The 14,538-nt window shown below is 36.2% G+C and overlaps 1 pseudogene; it reads right to left on the bottom strand.

Moving 5' to 3' along the window:
- LOC109098807 overlaps positions 1–14,538 on the bottom strand; it is a 99,778-nt pseudogene that overhangs the window by 55,306 nt on the left and 29,934 nt on the right.

Raw genomic sequence — 14,538 nt, 5'->3', positions numbered from 1 at the left:
ACCAGACCGAACGGCATGGCTGCCCGGCTAAACCCTGGAAGACAGAGAGAGACTTTAGACAGAAAAAAAACACTACACAAATGTGTTGTGATGAATCATGTATTATCAAAAAGAAGTATGTGTGAGTTTATTTTTTTTGGATGTTGTAAAGACGGCAGACAGTGTTTCAACCCAGAAAGAAGTAAGCAGTGGTTGAAAGAACACTGGGATTTATTTTGATTTGAATTTTTTTAAAAAATAAATATTTATTGAGTTAGTTAGTTATTGATTGATTGATTTTTTTTTTTTTTTTACTATGCCATATATATATATATATATATATATATATATATATATATATATATATATATATATATATATATATATAATTTAAAGATGCAGTCTGTAGTGTTCTTCCGCAAGACCCACACATTTATGTTTATTACCCCTAGAACGCAAAAAATTACGGACTGCAGGTTTAAGTTGCGATGCATTTATACATCATGGTAGTTTTTGTCTAGATAGAGTAAGACTTTACATTAGCTTGTTGCAGTAATGAGGATTTGGATGAAAATGTTTATTAAAAAACAAAACAAAAAAAAAACATGGAAAATAATGCCACAAAGTAAGAGGGTAAGTAAATAAATAAATAGTTACAAAAGAAAAAAAAATCAAATATAAAGTACTGACAAAAGTATTTCTCTCCATTTCATGGAAGAGTGAGAAAGGCCAGACAACAAGAGAGATACAGTCAGTGAAAAAATAAATAAATAAATCAATCAATACATGTTCCATGTTCTGCTAATGTGAAGAGTGTCAAATGTCTGCTCAGAGAGTGAAATCTAGTACTGAGCTCAGAGCAGCATGTAAAGGGCATTTCCCTCATCACGCTAATGTCAAACACAAATAAAACACATTCAGCCAATCACAAGCCTTGACCTTAAATATATCCCTATATTTAGAAATTAATCTCACATGCAAAATGCAGCACGGATGCACCAGAAAATAAGTACAAGAAAAATAATCAATTATGTGCTATGACTAAAAATTACGTCTATCCATCTGCCCAGAAGGTGTATTTAAAAAAACAAACCCTCACCAAATCCCATTTGTGCATGTGAATCACAGCAAAGCAAAAAATCTTACATTACAAGTCAACTTTAATTCTTGAGGCTTCATTTTTTATTTACTTGCTGCATCAGACTGTAAATGGGTTTAAAATGTGTCTTGTTTAAAATACTATTTTTTATTACAAAGATTCATAACCTGAGAGAAAGACTGCTCTTTAATCTATATTTCCTCCAGCAGTGTGTATAACTTTGGCCACATTAAGTAGAAATCCATCTAAAATCAGTCTGTACGATTGATTTATTCAAGTAAGTGGAATTATAAAGTCTACATCTTGGCTCTGCAGTTTTTTTTTTCTTCGTTTTTTTTCTCAGTCATGTTTTCAAATGAAGAGGAAAATAATCTGTCTGCTGAGAAGCTTCTCCTGTAATTATTCAGTCAGAACGCAGTCACTGTGCGTTTTATCCACAGCATTTCCCCCTGAGTTTGACATGCTGAGATGTTCTCAAAGACACTGACAGCAAAATGGATTCAAATGACTTTAAAAAGTCCATTCAGTGGAAATCAAATCTTGGGTTGTTGAACCAAGATTTATCGCTGTTTTTTTTTTTTTTTTTTTTCAAATCTGTAGTCATTCCTTGTGACCATTAGAAAGGCAACACAGCAGCATGTTTTGACTGATGACAGGTGTTGCCGCCTCAGATATGTCATTTTATAGTGTGCGCTGCTCAACAACATGCAATTCAGTTTGTGACTCGGTAAAACCACCAGTGAGAGGTAAAGATCAATAAAATGCTAACTGATAGTTCCAAATCAGCTCGAGGACTGGATGAACTGCATTCAAAATCCTTGTAAAATGGCAGTAAACTAGTTGCTACATTGCTTGGCATGTATAAATTACAACTATAAAGAACAACATTACTTGGCTGAATAATAATTATTATTATTATTATTATTATTATTATTATTATTATTATTATTATTATTATTATTATTATTATTTACATATTGTTTGTCATATTGCTGGTGCCATAATTTTATAAGGTAATTAAAAACATAAAAACATAATGATTTTACCATGTCGAAGTTACTAAAACTAATGTTCAAATGTTTGGGATCATTTTTTTTTTTGCAAAGATGTATTTAGCTGATGAAAGGTGACAGTAAAGACTGTTACATTGTTACAAAAAAATCTATTTATGCTGTTCTATGGATACAAAAAAAGGTCCATTCATTAATCAATTAATCAGTTTTTGATTAAAACTTTGATCAATATTTATTTATTTATTTGTTTGTTGTTTATTTATCCTGCAATGATTCATTCGAATTATAAAAACTGGAAGTAAAGACTGTTACATTGTTACTATATATATAATATATATATATATATATCTATATATATATATATGTGTGTGTGTGTGGTGTGTGTGTGTGTGTGTGTGTGTGTGTGTGGTGTGTGGTGGTTGTGTGTGTGTGTCTATGTGTGTGTGTGTGTATGTGTGTGTGTAAAAGTAGCATTCAAAGTTTCATTCCATTTTTATTGTTGTTGTTGTTGTTATTATTATTGCTTTTATTACTATTATTACAAAATAATAAAAGCTGTTCTATTGTGCTTTCTATTGAAAAAAAAATAGATCAACATTGATGATAAAAAATTCTTTGAGCACAAAATTAGGTTTTAAATCATATACAAATAGGAAAGAGTTCTGTTCAATTGTACTAATAATTCACAACTGCTGTTTTACTGTACTGTTATTTGTACTTTTATTTACTGATCAACACAAATCCAGCCTTGCTTAGCATAATAACCATCTTTGAAAACATTACAAATCATCTTATGCATGTATACATCTTTTGAAAATGTACTAGTCATAGATTGGCTGCAGTTAGGGCTCACAGAGCTCATGAAGCATTCAAGTAAATTGACACGAATAATGTGATTAAACGTTATCATGATTTATTTGCTCAGGTCTTTTCGGCCTTTAGCTGTAACATTTCAATTCACAGCCCCTTTCCCCTGGACTACATTCCACTGTACTCTAATGCAACTCGATTGCGAGGTCACAACGGTGTTTGAGCGGATCAATCGGGCTGCGGCGGTTGTCTTTCAGACCGGGCTGCATTATGCATCATCTCACTCGGCCCTTTTTCCCTTCTGACTCCAGCTACACAGGAATAGCACAGCCAAACCCCCCCCTTTTCACCTCATTCCGATCGGCTCTGCTAAAACTCTTCATTTTCCCCAGCTGCGGGTTCCGCCACATGGCAGCAGATTTGATCCTCTCAACCACACTCCATTCTTTTCATTTTACCAGAACACCAGGAAAACCAGAGTATGTTGAAGGGCGTGGAAAGGGACGGTTAATGAGAAACTTCGACGGGGTGTTTCTGCGGCTGGCATGTCAAGTTTACAACACGCGATTACTTCTCCAGTGTCTGGGAATTACATTAAAACGCATTTGCCATTGCCACAGAGCCCCGAAACGCCACATGCGCAGTCATGCATCATGTAAGTCCGCTGGAGCCTGCTTCATAAACAGCTTTTCAAAAGCTTCTATTGAAAAAAAATATAGATTTTCAACATTGATGATAAGAAATTCTTCGAGCACAAAATTAGGTTTTAAATCATATACAAATAGGAAAGAGTTCTGTTCAGTTGTACTAATAATTCACAACTGCTGTTTTACTGTACTGTTATTTGTACTTTTATTTACTGATCAAACAAATCCAGCCTTGCTTAGCATAATAACCATCTTTTGAAAACATTACAAATCATCTTATGCATGTATACATCTTTTGAAAATGTACTAGTCATAGATTGGCTGCAGTTAGGGCTCACAGAGCTCATGAAGCATTCAAGTAAATTGACACGAATAATGTGATTAAACGTTATCATGATTTATTTGCTCAGGTCTTTTCGGCCTTTAGCTGTAACATTTCAATTCACAGCCCCTTTCCCCTGGACTACATTCCACTGTACTCTAATGCAACTCGATTGCGAGGTCACAACGGTGTTTGAGCGGATCAATCGGGCTGCGGCGGTGTCTTTCAGACCGGGCTGCATTATCTCACTCGGCCCTTTTCCCTTCTGACTCCAGCTACACAGGAATAGCACAGCCAAACCCGCCCCCTTTTCACCTCATCCGATCGGCTCTGCTAAAACTCTTCATTTTCCCCAGCTGCGGTTCCGCCACATGGCAGCAGATTTGATCCTCTCAACCACACTCCATTCTTTCATTTTACCAGAACACCAGGAAAACCAGAGTATGTTGAGGGCGTGGAAGGGACGGTAATGAGAAACTTCGACGTGTTTCTGCGGCCTGGCATGTCAAGTTTACAACACGCGATACTTCTCCAGTGTCTGGGAATTACATTAAAACGCATTGCCATTGCCAGAGCCCCGAAACGCCCACCAGCGCAGTTCATGCATCATGTAGTCCGCTGGAGCCTGCTTCATAAACAGCTTTTCAAAAGCAGGACAATTGATTAGGCCTGGAGTCACTGCTGACTCACGCTGTTATGGACGGATATTTCAGGACACGGTCAAATCTATACAGCAGAGAGAAAAAAAGGGCCAGACTTCCAAATCTAATTAAGGGGAAAAGACTTCTTTCTGTACGGAGGGCTTTTTTCACTATACTGTAAAAATGTTACAAAGCAGATCGAAGTAGTTCAAGTAGGCTGGAACATTAACATTATATTACTTAATGAAAAATAAATTACAGCAAATTTCTTGCAACCACAGCTGCCAGTTTTTTTTTTCCTTTAAATTTAACAGGATTTTAACATTTAAAAAGTGCTTGTTAACCAAACGCCTTCAAAAGCTTCTTCTTTTTTTTCATGTCTCATAGCTGCAGTCTGACTCTAAACTTCATTCATTTTCTTTGATTAACTAAAGAACAGTGTTAATGATTTTTTTTTTTTTTTTTTTTTTTTTTTTTTGTGGTGCAAATATAGGACACATTACTCCTGATGTGCAAAGACAAACGCCCTCAACAAACAGTCTATTAAACCATCAGATAATGTCAACGATCATTCAAATCTAGTAGATAAATCTGTCCTTCATGATGCACTTAAATATTTGTAAGGTAACATATCCATGACTACAGGAGAAATTATTAGATTAGAGAAAACATCATGTTAGTGCTCAATGTCCTTTTAAAGGACAAATTCTTACTATTAACTAGAAGGCATATTGCCTGTTTATTACTTATAAAGCACATATTAATGCCTTATTCTGCATGAGCATGTTTTATATCCCTTAACCCTACCTAAACTATACAACTACCTTACTAACATTACTAACTTACATTAAAAGTTGTATTTAATAGTCAGTTGATAGTGAGAATTGGTCCCCAAACTAAAGTGTGACCCCTTTTCCATATAAAATAAAAAAGGTGCAGAAATGCAACAGTAACAAAGAAACGTAATTCTGTACTTTACTTAACGCTGCTAGATAATTAAAGAGGATTGTGTGTGGTCAATTATTTAACACCTTAATTACTATCTTTCATTAAGAGTGTCAGTTTTTTAATAAATAAATACATATTTACAGCTTGTTCATATTTTCTAAGTTATCAGACTTTGATTTTTTTTGCCTAGAACAGGCAGCGACAACCCAGGAACCAACAACAACAACAACCAGCCTTCATGGCGGTGGGTTTTGGATGGCCAAGCACCTCTGATATTTTCTTTAGAAAATGTAAAAATCTAGTTTTATTAAACATAATATTATATTAAGGCCCATGACCGAAAAGGTCCTCCATTTTTAATTAGAAAATAAAGAGACATTGTACTAAGTGACGGGAAAAACACAGTGACAACACCAAAGAAACCAAATTTGGCATTTTGCTCAGGAGAAAGGAAAGTAATTTAGATTAGTACACCCAATAGCGTTTGTAAACGGATTATGATTCTTTCAAGGGGAGAAAAAAAAAGGTTTTTACATATTATGCTGCATAGAGAGATTTAGAAGTCAGATTTTCATTTCTTGCTTAATTTCCTTTATTATCTCTATAAAGCCAAGGATCCATCGTCTCTTTTGTCTCAAAGTTAAGCATTTGTGTAATTTCCCCTCCGGTTTCAGCCGGTCAGGGTCAATGAGCAGTCGTGGTCAGACAGCAGGAAGGACAAAGTCCATTTGAAAGACATTTGCACCTCAATGACAAGGACTCAAAGTTCCCTCTATAGAAGCTTTAGTGATGTCCACTAACTACTTGACTTTGCGTGTTCAGCCCTGTGTAACGTGACCAGAGCCCACCGAACGATGGGTCAGCCATTTCACTCCCAAAATTATGAGTTTGCTCATTCAAATGAAACTTCAATCAGCTATTCATTCATTTACGATTTGAAGTGCTTCACCTCAAAATTGCCATAAAATGTATTTGATTCATCTAAAAGTAGTCTTGACATGACGAAACATTTTTGCTTTTTGGTATGCCTTGTGCCTAAGAGAATAATTCTGATTGATCCAAAGTGTTAGTTTTGGCTTTAGCCCATGGATCGCCTCCTCTGCCTTTCCTGCGGCGATGCACAAACTGGCTGTTGGGCTGGTTTTCATGTATAGTTTATGCCTGGTACCTTTCTTTCACATCTGTATTATGCAGCACGGAACACAGCCAGAGGTGTGCGAACTTCCTGCACATGAACAGGCGCTTTTAAAAGTGAATGGGTCTCCTGCTCTCTCCTGATTAAATGACGTGGGTCAGGAACGGAGGCAGTAAATAATATATTAAAGAGAATGCTCGATTTCATCACCATGGTAACCTCTCCAGCAGTGCCATAATCGCTATAATCTCCCCCTGAGGCTTATCAGTCATTCTGGTCAGTCACCACAAGGGTCGCTTTTCAATTCCTTTCAGGTAGATAGGTAGCCAACTCTGAACTCTAGCGAACGGGCCCCACGTCGACACACAATGGAGTCCTTTCATAGCCCTACCTTATCAGTTGCACTGCTGTACATGACTCCACAGATCTGCTCGGTGCGACTGGTGGGAGAGCCTTTTAATCAGGGCTCAAATACACCTCCCATTTAACCTCGTCGAGCTCTGTTACCATGTAAATGTTTTTATACATACAAGGTGCTTTTGTGCCGCCGAGATTCATTGCAGAAAACCGATACATGTGTTTTTAATTACACAAGATTATGTACAATGTTAGGGCAAAGAGGTTTGATAATGCATCTTATTACACTGCATTCAAAACATGCTGTTTGAAGTTTAATTCCTGTATCCATTCTTTACTAGAGTGCTAGTAATTCATCTCTGCAATAATAAAATCCAAATAATAAAATTGCTAACCATATAATTGTGCACAGTTAGGATAGTTGTTCTATACAGTAAACATTTCTGGTAATGTACCGAATCAACAATTGGTATAAAACACCAAATCCCAATCTAATCCTGAAGCAAAACTATTTTATAACCACTGCTGGAAACTATTTCGTTGGCTATAAGTAGCCTTGCAACTACGTCAACTACCAGTAGGGATGGGTGATACCAAACTTTTATAATTTGACACGACAAAACAATACAGATACCGATACTAATACCGATACTGATACCGATACTATTTCTTAAATTGTATGTGATTTTTCAAAATAATGTTGATTTTTAGAAAGAAAAAAAAAACAACAACAACAACAAAAAAAAAAAACAACCATTGCACTTACAGACAAACCATGAGTGAAGTGAATGAGTGTCTCTGTGCATGTGTGTGTGGCTGTACACAAAAGCATCCATACCAAATAAGTAGCTTGTGAGTATCGATATATTGCTACTTCTGTATCTATGTGCCCATCCTTAACTAGCAGTCATTAAAATATTAGTAGTATTAGTAATTTCCTCTAAAACTTTATTTTGATGGTCCCCAGCAGACTGATTCTAAGTATGTCAACTTATTCTACCAAATCTAACCTGAAACATAACCTAGTCTACTAATACTCTACTTATACTCTAATGAGAGTTAACTGACATAGTTGCAAAGATACTTATAGTCAACAGAAGGAACCATCAAAATAAAGTTTAACCCCTCTGCTATAGCACCGGTGGCACAGGAATGTGATGGCGACACATTATAAATCATATCAGCTTTGCTCATGAATTTTAATTACAGCACATAGCGTATGCCAGATAGTGTTAACTGATTTGTTGAACACCAGTAAACAGCCATTAGTCAGATGCTAGCCTTAGTAAAATTACTGCTCAAACTACCGATTGGTTTGTTTGTTCAGGCAGCTGCAGTTGCAACTAGGTTTTAGAAGCTTTGTGTTCTTAAACTGGTCAACTTTTCACACTCTGCAGTCAAGCAAAAAAAAAAAAAAAAAAAAAAAACAATTAAATGGAGGTGGGGGTACTTAGAAAAGTGTTTATATGCTAGCTACACCCACTGTAAACACAGCTAGCAGTCATAGCACCCTTACCGGAAACGTCAGGATCAGCTTTCACTGTGACGGTAAGTCAGAAGTTCCTGCATCTCTGCTGCCCAATTCCCATGATCCTACTCTAATTCCGTCATCACCTTTGGGGTGACATTGACCCATTCCGTGCGCAACAGCCAGGCAAAAATGCTAATTTGACGAGGACAGCGGCCGGTCTCTTCAGAGCCATAATATTTTAATCTCCCCAACGTGGCAAATCAATCGGAAAGTGACCATCTGCCAGGATATGAGTGTCACTGCAGAGGGGTAATGAACAGAGCGCGAGTGATAAAGATCACCATCATCGGCCTGCTGTAAGCTCCCTCGTACCGACTGCCGAGGAGCCAGATGACAAACAGATGAGTCATGTCACAGTGTCACCTAATAAAGAAATATTACCAGACTCAAGAAAACAGCCCACGGAAGAGTCCCTTATGCGCTGCGCTTTTCGTGTATGATAATAGAATGCAGTGGTTTTGGTATTTGCAATAAGGTTGAGGTGAGAGCTAAACTGCTTTCAGAGTCTTCCGGGAATAGCCACTGGGGCCAACAGCAAAGAGTTTTAATATGGTTATTCAAGCTTGACACGGCATGCCGTCCCACCGAGAACCGAAAGGATTCCGGACCTCATCATGCTTGCCAAGCCCTGTTAATGTAGTTTGAACTGTGCTTTGTCCTGTCAATGGCTACAGCTGTTTGTAAATGAGCTCGCCGTTTCAAAGCCGGCCAGTATCATTACACACTTGCGGTTGACAACGTTGCTTACCGGGAGAGTTTTAAAGGAGGAAAGGGACCCATAATACCCTGAATCAGCTTGCAGCCACTGGAGACGCAGCTTGATACCTGCAATTTTTTGTCGCTTTCTTCTTCCCTGCTAGCCAAATACTAGAGAAATCTACGGAAGGCAAAGACGCCAATGAGGAGACGACTCTTCCTCCCACAGAGTGGTTTCCATAATCCCGCAATATCCTTTATAAGGGCATGTTGTCTTTAGAAGTCAGGTCTCACCAGAGGGAGAACAACAGGACAATGCAAATATCCTCAACAGGGGAGATGCTCTCAGGCTGAATGAGATCTGTGTGGAAAAAAAAAAAAAAAACTGAAGCTCGGTAAGCTACGATAAGGATGCAACCCTCGGCATGGGTCCGAGTAAACATCTTTGGTATTCTGTGGCCAAATCTTAGCATTATAACTTTATTAACTAGGCAAAAGTCTACAGTGTAAACTTAAGCCTGGTATTAATCCAGATAATGAGATTGCGTACATTGTTTCATAACACAGCCACTCTGACTGGCCACTTGTGTTGTCTTGATGCATCATTGACAAAAAAGAACTGGCAGTGTCAGTAGTTTAGCAAAGAGGCGTTAAACATGTTCGTGAGCTATCGGCTCCTGGGCTCATTGGTATTCAACACCACCATTTGCCCCAATTCATCTGCATCTTCTCTTCCATGGCAACAGCAGGCGGGCTATCAGGAGGATCTTTGATATAGGTACATGCTGGTAAAGAAATAAAATAAAAAAAACAACAACACTATGTCATTTAGCTTTGTGTAGGACTATAAAACATATCCTGCTGGTTCTTGCACTGTTAAGGGAAGTCTTTTGTAAAACTGGCTTCAAGCTTGTCGTCATTTGCATGTGGTCCAACCTCCTTTTTTACATAACTCTGCACAGATTAAGCTGAGGCCGATTTTATTTTATTTTTGTTTTTATTTTTTCATCTATTCCACAGACAACTGTTAAGCGTATGGTTAATGGCGTGAAGCTGTTTTTGTCCTTTGTATTTTTTATTTTATTTTTTTAAATCAGCATGTTTTTAATGTTTATTTATAAAGACAAAAAGAAAAAAATAATGCCACAAACATTACTTGTAAGTTGATTTTAAACTTTGCTTTAAAAATGGTATCAAGATTTTATTTATTTATATTTTTTTCAATAATCATTTGAAAGCAACATGACTCCATGGTACACAGACCTTTGCTTATGTGTTTTAAATTAACTTTTTTTTTTTTTTTTTTTTTTTTTTTTACCACAGGCAAATTACTTCAATGACACGTTAAGTGTACTTTATTTATTTTTTTATTTTTTTTTATTTACTATACATAATTTTATTTATAAAGAAAGAAAGAGATTCCAGTTATATCAGTAGCATGAAAGCCATTTAATTTTACACGGAGCGGGTCACCTAATGGCCAATATGGGCAAATATGTTAAGATTATATGACCAGTCAAATATTATTCACTTTATCTCAATCACTTTTTCTTATTGAAAAAAAAAAACAAACTCACAGATAATAGTGCATTTTTAATACTGAAAACATTTGCTTTTGCATTATGTACTGTATACCTATTTATCTGAAAGACTTTTGATGTAAAAATATTCAAGTAGGCATCAAAAATTCTTGATAATACATGTATGCCTTACAATGACAGAAAAATGCTAGTTATTGAAACAGTTTAATTACTGTCCAGTACAGCCATTAGATAAGAAGCCACTATACATATTTCTGAGGTCTTTGTGTTTTTCAGTGCTGTTAAGTGGCACAAGTGAGACCAACAACCTCCACACTGACTCACACATGTAAATCAACCTTTACACTTAATTAAGCACAATGGGCCACATCAAGGTCATGAATTCTTCCTTTATAGCCGCCTATTGACGAAGCATCAACTGCACTGCCAGCGTCTGGCTTTCACACCCTGCTTCATATCTGAAAACCCTCGAGGGGACACTAAAAATGCAAGGACAACCTAGAATAAAAAAAGCCTTTATGACACTTGTGCTGTATGGTTTTGAGTTCACAAGCTATGGGTATTCATTAGCAAGATATACAGGGAGATAATTTCACCCTGGAATCTATCTGCTTCTCTTAAATTGCTCACGCTGTCAGAAATTAGTGCCTATATGCCTTGTTTGAATTCTCATTTAACTACACTAGAAAAGGAAAAACCCTGTGCAAAGGGTTTGCCGACATTTACAGAGACATGCTGGAATACTCTATTTTTGGGTAACATGCTGCTAATGTTCCATGACAATCTGATATCCTAATAAACCTATCTGATCCAGTCAAACAAGATTACAATCCACACTGTACCGTATTAAAGACTACTCCTCACCCAGCCCAGTATAACTGAAAATCAAGTGGAAAATGGAGTTACCACATCCATGCTGGCTTACAGATGCCTTAAATATAAAATATAATGCAGTAAAGTTCTTAAAACCACACATATGGAAAAATAATTAGCGGTGTTTGCTAAGTAAAGCATTGCTATTAGTATTATTTATATGAAGAGGTTTAAGTGGAAAATCCAATCGACTAAAGGCTCCAGAATACCATAAAGGCACTTTTGATATGGGACAGTAACTAAATAGCAACTACCTAGAACACATTGGAAAGTGACATGTTAAAACACTTTGAAGACCCTAGCAACCTCATAGCAACGGCCTGGCATCCATCCATCATAGAGGATCATTTGGAATAGGCAGTCAGTGCTCTATCTATAATCATACTCCAATAAAATGTTCTGGTTTTGTATTTTGTATTATGTAAAATTGGACTCTCAGAAAAACTGCTTAGCAAAGTGAACTCTGGTTAAGGTTTGAAGCACCCTAGATGGAGTTTAATACTCTTGTCCTTGAGGTTCACAGAATGAATAAATGCCTCCAAAAGACTTTCAAGGCTAAAATGCGTAAATAAATAAATGTGAGAAAAGACAAAATATGTGCTGTATTGCTTTTCTGACCTATAATTCTTTGTGGTATGGACCTCTGTCCTCTATGATGTTGCACTCAACATACAGTCAGGTTATTTGCCCAAACTGTTTGTCACATGTCTGAAATGTAATATTCGTTCAGCTCTCCTGATACCATTGATACTTATTGCTGCAGGAAACCCATCACACAAGTTCTGAGTTAGTGTCACATCAGAGGAGAGTCTCATTTTCAGTGTTTTATAAGTTGGTCAAAGTGAAATATTAGGAGAAGGCTCAACTGAAATATCACTACACTCTTATATTGTGTCAATTGGCAAATTTTATTTATAAATCAACTGAATATCATAGGGTTTCCATATAGAATCAACAAAGAGTCATACAAAAAACATGGAAATATTGGGGTATTATTATTATGATTATGATTATGATTATGATTATGATTATTATTATTATTATTATTATTATTATTATTATTATTATTATTATTCAACTAGTCTTGGGAATTCATCAATCAACTTGCTCTCAAAATATTTAGGACAAAGTTGAAATTTTAATGAAATGTAAAAACTCTATAAAGTAGGATCACTTTCAGACTCCTTAAGATCTCATGTTTGCGGTCTGAATGGCTCAAGAAAGCACTATAGTGTCTGTTTTACAAAGTTCATGGGAACTGGCTTTAGTCAACATTACTTTAAATGTATGAATGTGAGGTTCTGAACTTTTGGAGCGCTTTTCAGTACAATCACAGGCATCCAGACACTTCAGCACATAACAGCCCCCGCTGTAGTCCGGCTGAAAGGATGAGTGTGTTTGAAAACGTGTCTGAGGCTGTCTGAAAAATATCAGAATGTAGTCAGTCACTCAGACTGCAGAGACGAGGCGCAGATGGCCCTGAAAGCTTGAGGTGCTACAGCAAAAAAAAGAAAACTGACTGAACAAAAGACTGAACATGTGCTATTCCCAATGTATTATATATACACTAGTGTGGAATGCTGTGTAAACTTGGGAGTTTTCCCACATTAAAATGTCATATTCAATACTTATTATTTTAGGAAAGTGTGTATAACTCATGTGGACATAGACCAGGTTCAAGGTGTTCCTTCTAAGACGTTGTTTAAAAACTGCAGTGGGATTTGACGTCCAATTTTAGGATTTAAACAAAGCAAAACAGAACCCCATAGCATCATTTGGAATGTTAGTAAAAACATTGCATTGAAATCCTTGGTCTTAAAGGGTTACTCCACCCCAAAATGAAATTGATTTAATTATTAGTTTATTTCGGTTTCATTATTTGCTGTTAAATTAATGGTTTGTTATAGGAAAAAATTTAATGTTGTTTTGGATGAAAACTGGGAGGCTTGTGACTGTCCCAATGACTGGCAAGTAAATTACACTGTCAAGGTCCAGAAAAGTAAAGACATTGTCAGAATAGTCCATCTGCCATCAGCGGTTCAACCGTAATATTATGAAGCGATGAGAATACTTTTTGTATGCGAAGAAATCAAAAATAACAACTTTATTCAACAATTTTTCTCCTCTGTGTCTCTCAACATCACCGTAGCGTAATTTTGGAGAATATGATCTGAACGCAGGCAGTGTACGCAATTCTGTGTCAGTCATGCCACACAGATGCGCTGTTTTCTTTCAAATCAAAGCATAAAAACAAAATGTATCCTTGTGGCGTGGCTGACACAGAAGAGTGTAATACAAAAAGTATTCTCACCGCTTCATAATGTTACGATTGAATCACTGATGGCAGATGGAGTATTCTGACGATGCTTTTCATATTTTTCTGGACCTTGACAGTGTAATTTACTTAGCAGTCTATGGGACAGTCCCAAGCCTTCCGGTGGACATTATTGCGCACACACAAAGGTTAATGAAAGGCTGCCTGTTCTATTGTAAATATGATTTTAAAGTAAATAATAATTACAAAACTCTCAAGAAAATCTTATTGAAATCTTAGTCAAGTCTTATAAACAAGCTAAATAACTATATATTAAAATGGGCTCTAACTATACATTCAAATAGTAACAGGGGTGACAGGTTTTTTTTTTTTTTTTTTTTTTTTTTTTGCGATTACTAATCTGTGCTCAAAGTCATGTAATTTCTCTTTATTTATTAAAAAGATAATTATTCTGACATTTCTAAAAACTATCTAGTTTAAAAAAAAAGGATTGATTCACAGTAACAGGGTAGACAGGTTAAGGTTTTCTTTCTTTTACATCTACAGTACATGATAAAGTGGTTAAAAAAGATTAATTTACTTTTTTTGTCGAGTTCATGATTATGCCAGTTTTTAATAAGTATTTAAGTATTATGGGATAGTTGTGATGATAACAGTGTTGAAAACCTGTG

Source organism: Cyprinus carpio, chromosome B11 (genome assembly GCF_018340385.1).
Source record: "Cyprinus carpio isolate SPL01 chromosome B11, ASM1834038v1, whole genome shotgun sequence".
Lineage (NCBI taxonomy): Eukaryota > Metazoa > Chordata > Actinopteri > Cypriniformes > Cyprinidae > Cyprinus > Cyprinus carpio.
The sequence above is the reverse complement of the archived record's forward strand: the minus strand, read 5'-3'. Positions and strand labels throughout refer to the sequence as shown.